General features: G+C 42.5%; 1 protein-coding gene across 5 annotated transcripts in view; it reads left to right on the top strand.

Moving 5' to 3' along the window:
- LOC136349475 (TOX high mobility group box family member 4) overlaps positions 1-13152 on the top strand; it is a 114616-nt gene that overhangs the window by 46701 nt on the left and 54763 nt on the right. The gene's annotated exons all lie outside the window — the stretch shown is intronic.

Raw genomic sequence — 13152 nt, 5'->3', positions numbered from 1 at the left:
AGTTTTATTGTAACTTTACAAGCTGAAACATCTCGGTAGGAGACACAAAAGGGCCGAGTTACACGGGCACAACGATGGTTTTTCCATAGGAGCAACTGTTCTCGTATTATCCACGGTCTTCGTCAAACGTGCCGTTTACTTCCTAGCTCCCTAATTCTTCTAAGCAATAAAATAAAGCCGCTTTTGCTGGATATAATTGTCCCTCGACATCTTCGCTTCTCAAACAATTTAGTGCAGCTAAATGGCCTATAAGCACTTTGTATCTTTTTATCAGTGGCAATCGTCAAAGTGATTTCTTTGAGGCTTTGTGTGTGAAAAATACGAACCGCCATAATTAATTCTGATTTTATCCAGTAATTACGTTTCAATTTAACGTTTCTCAGACCTTATCTCGTCCGTAATTAAATATTTAAATCATAATCGAGATCAGATGTTAGATTTTTTGTTTCTATAATTACGAATGATTTGCAGCTTTTAAGTGCGTAATTGTAAACAGAAATTGCTTGTTTTAAAATACAACCGATCGGTCTTGATTTATATTTTCTAGATAATGTAGAGAATTGGAACAGCACGGCCCCGATTGTGCAAGACTTGAAAGTGCGTTCCGCCATTTTGCACCCCGCGAACGCAGCTTGCAGCACCCCGCGAACGCAGCTTGCAGCTCCCCGCGAACGCAGCTTGCAGCTCCCCGCGAGCGCGGCGCGCAGCCCCCCGCTCGCACAATTTCTTCCCCAAGCTCGAAAGCCGCCCTAAATGGGACAAGGCATTTTCGTTTATCTTCTCATTTTTCCTCTTTTTTTTTAAAGCCTTTCGCGAGCAGAAAAACCGATTTCCCATCGACAACTTGGTTTTTTCTCGTTTTTATTTGTCCGAGCGCACTTCTTGCCGAACTCGCACCAGTTTTTCGCAAAAGCTCATCGCCGCACGTCGAATCGCAACGCACCGCCGAGGGGGGCAGCAACTAGAGCCGCGCGGTATGTGCGTGCGGTATGGGACCTCGCTGGCCCGGTAGAACGGAATTTCGTGCTGCGTGCAGCAATCTCGCCCCTGTATACAGGGAAAATGCCAAAGATACGAGGCGGAAATGCGTACTGCCTAGCGCGCCCTAATAATTAATACGAATTAATTAAATCAGAAACGAAAGCGAACGCTCCGCGCCTATGGCCTGAACGAACTGTAGCTGCGTTCGTGGCCCAATCGGCACCGGAGATTTTCGGTAATTCATCCGTCTGCGCCGTCCCTGTCATTTTGCAACAAAGGCCCCCCTTCGGCCTCATACAGGGCGTTCCAGTTTACAGTAGCAGGACTCCAACGGTCGATAGAAGACCTTTTCTTAAGACGAAATCGCCATGTTGAAAACGGCTCGGTTGCTGAGACGCAGGATGGCGAACTTGAGTCGTTTTTGGTAATTCACGCAAATACACTACACGACCGTGAAATTAGATATTTTGAAATTTTTCGCAGTGCCGAGTTTATGTTTGTTAAAATTTCCGTCAAATTTGCAGAGGGCGCCGCATGCAACTCACTATTGAACGTTCAAATAACGTAAACTTCTTTGTGCCTCCTTGTAGCAACTTCTTTTTAATCAAAATGGATTCCTCGCTCGTTTTTTCCTGACAAAGGTGCTCTCGCTGTAAATCGCTAAGTCCCTGTTTTCGAGATATTTCGCATTTGGTCCCTAGTAGCGCGACCCGCTTCCACAGGGAAGTGATGATTAATGGTTACGATGATGTGTGGGACGGTGTTCCCGTAACTTAGTGACGATTGGATGGTTGTCCAGGGCATTTTGGACGAAACGCGCGAGTCCGGTTGGACGCGAGTTATCCAGGAAGACGGATGGGACGTGGCGGTCCGGTTTCGTGGCCTCCGCGCTCGCCGGACCTCGCGCCCCCGGACTTCTTCGTGTGGGGCTTCCTGAAAGAAAGAGTTTGTGCTGCTCCTGTGACAAGTATCGAGGGCCTAAAATTACGAATAAGAAAACCTCGTCAAGAGACAAGAGTAAACCATTTAATTGAAATGCGAAGGTCCATTGAACGCCGCTGTCAACTTTGCATTCGGCCAAACGATTTTCACTTTGAACATTTACAGTAAATTGGAGCTAAATTAGTTTTAGATTAGTTAGAATATGATCGCTTCTTTGTTTTGCATTAATTAACGATTAAAAAGTGTTTGGTGTTCACTTTTTTCTAAAATGTTGAAACGTTAAATGGTAAATGAATAACGTGAATGTAACAGTCACAATATTAATGACGCTGATAAATTAATGAAAGAAGTATTTTAACGTTTATTAAACATGTAAAAATCGCCGAAATACACTATTTACTATCAAGTCACAACTCCCCCGTGGAAGCAGGTCGCACTGCAAGGGACCAACATCAAAATATCTCGAAAACAGTCGCTTGTAGCAATTTGAAACAAGAGCACCTTCTTCGGGGAAAAACGAACGGGGAATCCACTTTGATTTTTAAAAAAGTTGCTACAGGGAGGCACAAAAAAGTTATCTTTACTCGAACGTTCACTGGTGTGTCGCACGTGGCGCCCTCTGCAAATTTGAAGAAAATTTTGGCAAGTATGAATTCGGCACTGCGAAAAATCCCAAAATGTCAAATTTCACGGCTGTCTCAGTGTTTGCGTGAATTATTCAAAAAAAGATGAAAAAAAGTCAAGTTTGCCGTCCTGTAGCTCAGAAGCTGAGCCGTTTTCAGCATATATTTATACGACATTTTCATCTGAAGATGCGGTCTTCCGTCGACTGTCAAAGTCCCGCTGCCGTAAACTGGGACACCCTGTATAAACAAATTATAAAAACTCAAGAGGGACAAACCAGTTCGTGTATTTTAAAGACTCAACTGCGGCCCTACCACTCTTTGTGAACACCTCAGACGTTAAATTCTTCACTATTTCTTATTTAATTCTTGCGATAGCGATGTACGTTTTAAGGCTGTAGAAATGAATAAGAATTCAACGTCTGCGATCATCTCGTGCATGTCTCTATGTGTATCAAAAATCTCAGTTTTTCAGGTATTTTATCGTGTTTGTTGGTTGGACGGAATTTTTTCGCTGTCGAATTAGGAAAAACCGCATGATTTCCTTCCCAAAAGGAAAAAAAAAAGTCGACAGATGATAATTCTTGCGATAGCGATATACATTCAAAGACTATAAATAAATAAGAATTTAACGTCTCTGGTGTCCACTGGACTTGTTAGTTGTTAATTAAATACCGTTCGATTACTGTATATTTACATATGCCGGTTGTATTTGTCCCAAAAGTACAGGGTCAGTCCCACCTAGTGTTCGCGTCTTTCTAGTTCAGATTAAATTCAGTAGAGATGTTTTGTAATAAATCGACTAAAACGGAGACTTCCGACCTCGCAAATTTACATCCGCTTGATTTTCGCCGTGAATCATTCTCGTCGCAAATGATTTGCTCACGTGATTCACAACGGCTTTACTGGATTCATACTGGTATCGATTTTGCCGTACATTTGTTTGGTTTGGAAATGGAAATCTCATCTCCTTTGGTATTTCGTTCGGAAGTCCGTTACAGACTTTGACAAGTATCTCCCCAGACTGTACATGTTCGCGATTCGGAATGCGTTTTTTTCGTCTTTTTGCACTGCTGTGTACGATGGGGTTTCCAAAAAAAATAAATAATCAGAAAAAAAACACGAAAGAAGAAAAAATTTACATCCCGCAACAGATGTACAGAACCTGTTTACAATCTGGTCACGGCAGAGATGTGAGATGTATCTCTAAACTGTGGTCTGATTTTCGCATTGTTCGTTCGCGTATTCTAATGATAACTGAACTATTTTTCAAGAAGTCAAACACTTTTTGCGGATGCCTTGAATTGAACTGATGATTTTATCTTAAAACGCATGTCGTACAAGATCGACTTCCCTCTCCGCTTCTGGAGTCGTTGAACTTCCATCCTGCACGATTTTCACGGCCCTGTACAGGGTGTTCCACAAGCGTACCGACAAACTCTCCGGGGATGTGGGGAACTCACAAAAACGAGTATTTAGAACGGGTAAAGTTGGGTCCGAAATCGCTTCGTTTCCAAGATACGGGGTGTGTAATTAAAGTTTAAGTCACTTATCTCTCCTAGTCAAAATCGTTGATTTGCGGGCAATTTACTAATCGAGCAGTGTTGGCCTTCACGTCCTCCGCCTCAATTAAGAAAAAAAAAGTTAATTTCTCTTAAATAATTGTAAAAAATCGCACTTGGGAACTATATCGGTTGTTTAGTTATAACAAATAGTTTTTTTTAATCTCCAAGAAGGGCCCGTTGAGCAGCAAACCGCTACGAGGCCTCTTTTCATTAAGAATCAACGCGATTTTATGAAAAAAATATTCACATTATAAAAAGCCGTTTTTCCGTCGGAAACGTCCCATTGAATGGCCGCACCGACGCCACTGGTGTCAGTGGAAATATTCTGCCCGCTCGGGGTGGTGCGCGTTTATCCCGCCAGAGCGCGTCTCGAACCTTATGCAGAATCCCAAGCCGCTTTTGAAATATAAAAAAAAAAAAAAAATTAATCACCCTGTATCTTGGAAGCGATTGCAGAGTTCATTCTAAGCACTCGTTTTTATGAGCTCTACATCCCCTGAAAGTTTCACGAATCGCCCCGTAGACATTTTAAAGTGGTTTGAGTATCAATTTCGATTATTTACGGAACTTTTCTTGTAAGTTGCGTTTCATATCCCCCATTCTGCCATCGGGACCTGTAGCCTTTGTGTAGATCTCGAAGAGTTGTCCAAGTTCATATATGGACGTTCCGGTTAGAACCCAAACTTTTACGGACTCAGAAGTGCACATCGCCCTGATTAACCTTACTCGACCTACTAATTACTCCCAGTTTCCTGCTACAGCCCTGCACACTCTGTATCACTTCCATTTCTACTCTAACAAGCCTGACATCATGATCAAGCTCGAGATACTCATGATTATTTGTATTATCTGGAGCACAGCACGATCAAATGTAGTTCGGAGAGTATTTACAAAACATCTTGTGTGTATCAGTCCGCGTGATTTGTCTATCAAATATCATCAGTTGTATTTCAGAATTGTTACTTGGGTCATTTGAATTTCAGAACATAAATTATCGATATGTTATGTCTTGCATTGGGGCCATCCTTCAGTGCCTCGTCGATGTGGTCTATTTAATAAATACAGCGTTGGGAATATGCTGATTTCGCAAATGCTTATCGATATACACGTCCTCCCATTCGGAAAGTTATAATTTACATCGATAGTTGGGAAAGTATTCACTTTGCCGAATTCATCTCGCATCATTAAAATTTTCGTCAAAACCGTGCTTTGAAGATGTTCTAACACGTGCGGAAATGAACGTTTTCGAAGAGAAACCGGCGGAAAAACGGACGTTTCCGAAGAGACACCCCGTAGCTCGGAAACGGTAAAATTGAATGAAAATTCTACCTCCATGCATGAGGATGGTGTAAGACTGCATTTGGATTAAATCGTTTGTCATACAGGACGTGTCCGAAGAGATGGTAAACAATTCAATGGATGAATCCTGAGCCAAATTTAAGACGAAAAATTCACGTATAGACATGTGCAAAAATGCTTCGGCTGTGATCTACAGGGCGTTAAAAACGCTTTCAAAACTTTGTTTTACTCCACTGCAAGACGAGATGAAGGACGTCTTGGAAATTGAATTGTCGAGTTTTGCAAAGCAATAGGTAAAATGATATCAGGAATTTTTCATGAAGTGCGGCAGTCTATGAGGACAGAATCATGGACATTGGTGGGTGGGGGGCATTTTCAGCAGCTGCTATGAAATTAAAAAACGATCGTATTAAACAAAGTAACAGACGAAAATAAAACTGAAAAGTGAGAAAACTCAATGAGAACTTCCGAAATTGATCTAAAAGAGGTAAAATATACACAGAAAAAAATGTGATAAATGAGAGTTGGAGACCCATCGATCCGCATCGCCCCGTACACGAAAACAAAGTTCGAGAATTTCCGTCGATAGGGAACAATCGGCGTGTGGTACGTGCAAATTTTTAGGTTAGTTCAGGTTAGTTAAAATAAATGTTTTTTAACACCCTGTAGATCGAAGCCGAAGCATTTCTGGAGAAGCTTTTGTGCGAACTTATCGTCTCGAATTCGGGCCAGGATTCACCCATTAAAGTTTTTTCCATCCGTTCACGAACACCCCGTAAACGAATAAATGACCAAGAAACTTGGGAAAACTCTGGAATTTAACTCGGACATATTTTCATTCAGGTGGAAATCGCTGGAATGCTATTGAGGATTTCATTAGATACATTAATTAAAAAATGCTTCCATTGTTCGACAGAATGGAAAAAACGTAATGAATTACTGGGTGTTGTATTAGGAAAATACTAATTAGCGCGAGAAACTTGAGAAATCTTCGAGAAATGATCCAAACGAAGACCCTCTTCTTGTTGAGCTGGGGATTGTTGAGAAACTATCAGAGATTTCTATAGGAACGTTAATTAAAAACTTACTTTACATGAAGGAAAATCTAAAAATATAGCAAAACACTGGATATTCTATTGGAAAAACCCAAGTCCTGGAACCAGGGGAACATCGATTAAAAAATACGCCGAACCAGGAATAGAATTTGATGAGATAGTAAAATAGAGGGTGTCTCACGTTAGGTGCCAGAAAATTTGGGTGAAAAAGGGCAGACGAAGGTATTACACAAACCCTCTTTGCAAAAGTATTCAAAACCTATAGAGACTACAAAAAATTATTCCTACGAATAGGCAAATCGAACAAGTTTAATCTAAAACGGGTCATGATGTAGGGTAATTTTCTCTTCGGCCATTTAACCGTGCTTTCGGTATCGTTAATGCGGATCGAGCACGTGCATATACAGGGAGGACCAAAAATCCCACATAAATTCGTCAAAAACTGAAGGAAATAATTTTCGGAAAAATGCTGGAACGCAGCAAGCATTGTTTCTAGTTGCGCGCGTTGCTGACGTGTCAGACACGTATACAGGATTGCGCATGCAACAGACAAACCTGCTTTTTCATTTTTTTTCTTTATAGGACCCCACGCGTGTCACGACCTTTTTGAGTTCTTTGGGAAATTCTAAACATATTTCCATGTCGAAATGAAACTTTTCCGGAAAATAACTACAAAAAATATAAATAACGACGGAAGTATGAACGTTTAAAAAATAATACTATAAACTAATGTGTTAATTGGTCGAAGGGTCCTGCTTGACCTAACCCTAACCCGAACTAACTTGACGGTGGGTAAACCGCAATTCAAATTCCTGAAGATTTTGTTTTTAAATCTTTTGAGGAGGTACTTGTTGAGCTGCACGAGATATTTCGTATTGTTGAGTTTATTTAAATACGGCAAATCTTCCAGCTGACGTCCCACAAAAAGTCCACGGGGGCTAGGTCGGACGACCGGGCAGGCCCATGCAGTTGCAATGTCGGGTTAATATTTTTCAACGACTGTTGATCTTAGACGTCGCGATGCCGAAATGCGTTCAGAATTTGTCGCAGAACTTGAGGACGCCGTAATATACGCGGGGTTCGATAAGAGAAGAGGTAAAAAGTGCTTTTGTCCGTCACACTGGTAATCCTGTGTAAAGCTTTGTTGCGGCAAAGGAGTGCGCAATCCAAAAACAGTATTCGACGCGTTCCGGACTTAAATTTTTGACGAACCAATGGGGAACTTTCGGTCCCCCACGTACATCATTACGGGTCTCCAAGGTTCTACAAGGTGTCCGCCATCGTACAATTTAGTAATATTAGACACCATAATAAAGCCACTTAACAAAGTATTATACGACTTCTCGGAATTTGTGACAATGTACTCAGTACATGTTTTGAAATAATACCTTACGCGCTTTGAGGCTTGTTTTACTGCCTTGGCACATGGTTTTTAATGCGCTTTTTAAGCTCGACAAAAACGGTGTTTAGCTCAGATTCCTTTGCTGTTCGTACTCCGCGATGCCCCAAAATCGATCTTTAGGCCCAACTGCGCTGCATCCAGACTCGTTATTTCGTTATTTCACGCACGGAGTTTCATAGCTATTCCCTACAATGTAACCTGTAACACACATCCATACACACACACACACACACACACACACACACCTTAATTTACAACCAGACTTCTTTTTCTCCTTTCGTCGACCTTGGATGTACAAGAATCCGGTCCTACTGGTAACATGGCCGCGATGCTGTTCAGTACAAAAGGGCACAGGGCCGTACTGTAATTGAATCGTTTCCTTCGAGCGAGCCGCGATAGGCATTTTTGGGACGTAATCCGAAATGTTCGCTCCAATTTTAACCGCATGTAAATCTATGTTTTACAACGCAGCCGTAATCACTGTAATTACCGACTTTGATGCGGAGCGAACGCCATAGTATTTTCTCACGCAATTAAGTGCGTGACTCATTTAATTAAAATTCCTTGTAACAAGTAGTTTTCCGTGTGTTAAAATGGCGATTGTGGAAAAATGCCAGAGGACGAGAGCGTTCCGTCGGCCCCCGAAAAAAAGCTCCATCATCAAAGCTGCTCCCCAGCTGTGCAGTTGCGTTTTTTTACCATTTCGATTGTTTACCCGAACCAACAAAGGGGCACTGGCGAAATTTATTAATATCGGGCCGGTTCTTCGTCATAATTAATTAACCTCATTGACGACCCGTCAAATCAAATCTAAATCAAACACGATTTATCGGGACCTCTTCGAATAATTGTTATTATTCGACGTTCGGACCGGCTGCTTCGTCGGGGCGATCGATACGGTCGATTTCGGGTCGGGGACATTACGACACGATTATTTCCCTATTTTCCGACGCGGAATGCGCGTACATCGCCCCAATAATAAAATTTAAAATCGCCAACTTCCATTACGCAAATGACACTTTTATCTGGCAACTGTGTCCGTGATAAAAGGTGGAAGGGTGCACATTATCTGGGGGTATAAAATTTTCGTACAGTGCCGAAATCCAATTATGAAGGTGATTTATTGCTAATAGGTTGGTGCACTTCCCCCCTTTATGCCATTCGAACGCCCTTTTTATTCCTTACTCCCCTCTGTGTATAGATAAAGCGTTTAGGTGATGGAAGAATTCTCCATCGAAAGGGATTTATTTCGCGGCCGTCGTCCGGAATACTTATGCCCCTTCGGTTCGGCGACTTCTCCCAAGACCGGACGGTCGTCGGACGCAGTTTCTCGCCGAGTGCCCCGTCGACCTCAAATTCACTCGTGAGGTATCAGCCGGTCCGCAATTGGCAAACTGCACTCCGATAAAGCGTGGCATTATTAAACGGTCCGAGTAATTATGGAAGGAAAGCCGTAATAAGCCGCCTTTGCGTGTTTACCTTTTTTTCACGTTAAATAATGTAATTTCTATTAGAAAAACATAATCTTGATGTGCCGCGTCCTACTTCGTTTCCCCGAGCCAATTAAACGTTTCAGTGGTAACAACTTTGATTAGCAGGCAATAAAAATGGGTAATTTGGTGAATTTGCGCGGTAAATTTAATATCATTTCAACGGTTAAAACGGTAAAAGACCATTAGCAATTTAATAATTTCTATACGTGTTTTCAGCGTACACATTGTCGAAAGTTTATTTATAACCGGAGACCGTAATTGGTTACGTTAATAAGTGCCAAAGATAATGAGCGAAAATAATTAGCACCGAGAAGAAAATTGCGCATTGTGGAGGCCGGAGGTATTTTTAAAAATTCCTTCAATTTTAATTAAAAAATTCTCCATAAAAGAAAATAATTATCTCGCAATGACGCCGAGCGTTCGCCGCTTTAAAAATGTCCACAATAAACACAAATCAGATAAACATTACATCAGGTAATAATAATTGCATTTATAACAACAATTACCCCATTAAAACAAGATTGTAACAATATATTGCAATGCCGTAACAATGAACTAAATCACTGCGTTTCGCAATTGGCTGAACTGAATTTGTTATTATTATTCAACATTAAAAGCTGTTGTGCCCGATAGGTTTAATTTATTGACTGAAACTGAAAATAGAAAACGCCATAAATATAAATTTAAGTAACTTTATAGGCAGGCAGCGAGCCTATTTATTGTTATAGTTATCGATCATATTTTTCATTAAAAACCTTCGGCTGAAACGTAAAACGGTGACGCAAATTGAATGATTAAGTCGTGCTGGAATATTTCTGTAATGAGATAGTATTGTCACAGCTCGAGTTGCGCAAACGCCCCGTTCTCGTGATTTATTAAATTGCGATTTTCCTCCGCTCGCTAAATAGGGCCCGTGCGCCCGCTTTCGGGATTTCCGCGTGGACGCGTCCGAAATTTTTCGGGCACGACACTGCCGCCCCGCCATGAGCTTTCGTACTGTCAGCGGTCGCCGCCACCGCTCGGCTCTCTCAGAACTTCAGCGACCAGTGCCGTGGGTCGTCACGTCGCTAGGATTTTTGAGTCTTGAATTCCGAGCCGAGGCCCTCGAGGGACGCCCCTGAAGTGTACAGGGTGGCGCCCTTTCGGTCGAGTTCGCGCCACCGACGCCACATCTCCGATTTTCGGAAAGGCGCGAGAGCATTTTCTGACGGCGGTCCGACAGCGCGACTGGTTCTCCCCTGCGTCGCTCCGATTGGCCGCGGGAAATTCAACAAAACAAGCGAAAATAAATTCCAAAAACGAACTCGCCCTTCCTGAACCTTCCGATGGGAGGATTGGAGGTGTCTCAGAGTAAATTCCTCGATGGCGTCCATAGGAACGTTTTACGCGCGCCACTGAGTTCCGCCCCGAAATCTCTCTAAAAGGCCGCCGGTTGACCGATTGCTCCAAGAGCGATCTTCGGCGATGACGGGGGGAATCGGGCCCCAAGACTTTTGAAAAACTCCCCGTAGATCGAAAACTGATCGGATCAGCTGCAAAAAAATGACGTCATAAATTTTCTCTCGAAAATCGGATAATCAGAGCGTGCGTTTGTCTATTGCCGCTTTGTCAGTACTTCATAAATTCATTGAAAAAGCGCCGCCGCGTACGCAAATCAATAGGGGAGGAGGAGTGTGTCATTAAATGTCATTTTGACAACTTTCAAAAATGTAAATGCGTTTTCCCAATTAGCGTCTTTCCGGCGTGGTGCTGCGATTTCACTGAGGGCTTTGAAATTTCGAGTGAAGCCGGACTTTTCCTGAATCCATTTTTGAATGACGGAACAGTTGCGCGGTACCGCCCGCAATTTGGAACGGTTCCACTTGAAAACGGGGCCGCTGCAGACCCAGTGAGCTGCAGGCTCATCCCACCACTCTCTAAAATGCGTCTTTTTCCAACGGACAAAGGTGTTCTTCCTGCAAATCTGCCTCAAACGCCCCGGAAGAGCCCTCAGGGTGGAACTGACCACAAGCCGGCTCGACAGATTAAAAACGACGTTTTTTGATCGACAGCACTAAGTCGATTACGTTATCGAATTTCGAGTGTCTGAGAGAGCGGTCCGGAAATGCCGAAATTCAAAAAATCTTAAAACACTTCGTTGCTCTCCCAAAAATTATCGGGACGTTCTGCGCAAGAGCGGAAATTCGCGGACGCTGTTGCCGAAGGCAGCAGGTCGTACCAGAAATTCGGATCTAGGAAGTGCGAGTGGATTTTTCAAGGAATTCGGTGTAGGGACGCTCCGGGATTCGTGGAGCACATACTGGGCGTACCTAAGCGCTGCTCACGTTCAACGACCGAAAAGGGAACCCCCCAAAAACTGCCAAAAACTCGCGGTGTCCCAGAATATTTTTTCAGACATATTTTCGTTGTTTCCGGCTATTTTTTACCGAAACTTCTTCCCTTTTCAGAAAGTTGTTATACACAAAAAGGAAACTCGTGTTCGGTAACTACTTTTATAATGTATATGGAACTCATAAAACTTCGTTTGGTTTACGTTGTCCAATTTAAACTTTTAAAACTTTTCGTAAGGAGATGAAATTATTTTGAAACAAATGCAATTTAACTCTGGCCTGGGCAGAAATCTGAAATTTACAATTTTTATGTAAAAACTTTAAAACTTGATATACTTTCGGCAAGCTGGTCAAAATATTAAGTGCGGCGGAAATTACCTTCAAGGAGTATTACGAGTCCACTCATAAGTGCTTCATGCAAATTTCCCCCCTTGAAAATTTCGCGGAAAACTTTCGGGGAAGCCGCGCGGCAACGCCGCACGTTCCGTCAAAAAGTCGCGTTTCGTGGTGTTGCAATGTGTGTTCAAAAATCGCAGATGTCATTAATGTTATTTCGTTATTCAAATGAGGTACGAATTGATGTTTCTCGTACGGGTCGTGTGTGCCCGGAAGCGACGCGTTGGTCATCCTTCGGTGGCCTTGAAACCGGCCATTATGAGAGAAATGCCGCCGTTTTGCAGGTTTATTGCTAAAGAAAGTTTAGTTATTTCTGATTATTCCTGTCGGTTTTATTATGCCGTTAAAGTGCCGTAGATGAAGAAGACACGAGGAGTTTCTAGTTTCGCATTACTTATCTAGCCCAATTATCGCAGCATGTAATCATTGCTTTGCTGTAAAACGCACAATCCAAACAAACTGCTCAAATATTAAAGCTCGTAAAGTTTATAGACGAAAAACAAATTTACCCATTAAACATGCATAATATGTATAAAATACTGACATAAATTATACGGGTATGGTATAAACACAATTTGCTGGGGAAATGAGGCGGTTGGAACCATTGCAAATGTGTTTATTACCATTTGGCTCTCCCTGGTACAACGCACCGTACGAGATACCTAATTTAATAATATAACGCTTCAGGTTGCAGGATCTTTTGCATTGCAACAAAATGGTCAGTGTTGGACGCGCCAACCGAGCCCGCAAAAACGAAAATGATAAATTTGGCAACAATTCACGTCAGTGGCGTGCCGTAAATAACCGAAAGCGTTGGGATGTGCTTTAAGCTGCGATGTAAATCGTTTCTGTTTGATCTGGAGCTTTCTGCCGGCACTTTGTCATAATGTTGCTTCATAATGAGGATAGGTCACGTTGGGCACATTCAGAGGTAACTCTCGGTACCCTTTTGCGTTAACGCAACTCCCGGAAGCTTCAAGTCTGGAGAAGCCGGGCCGGGGACACAGTCCGGCCACCAGGAAATTGAACGAAGAGCTATGGAGGATTCACAAAAAAAAAAGATATT

Source organism: Euwallacea fornicatus, chromosome 38, assembly GCF_040115645.1.
Source record: "Euwallacea fornicatus isolate EFF26 chromosome 38, ASM4011564v1, whole genome shotgun sequence".
NCBI lineage: Eukaryota > Metazoa > Arthropoda > Insecta > Coleoptera > Curculionidae > Euwallacea > Euwallacea fornicatus.
Note: the sequence above shows the minus strand (reverse complement) of the source record. Positions and strands in the feature narration are given on the sequence as shown.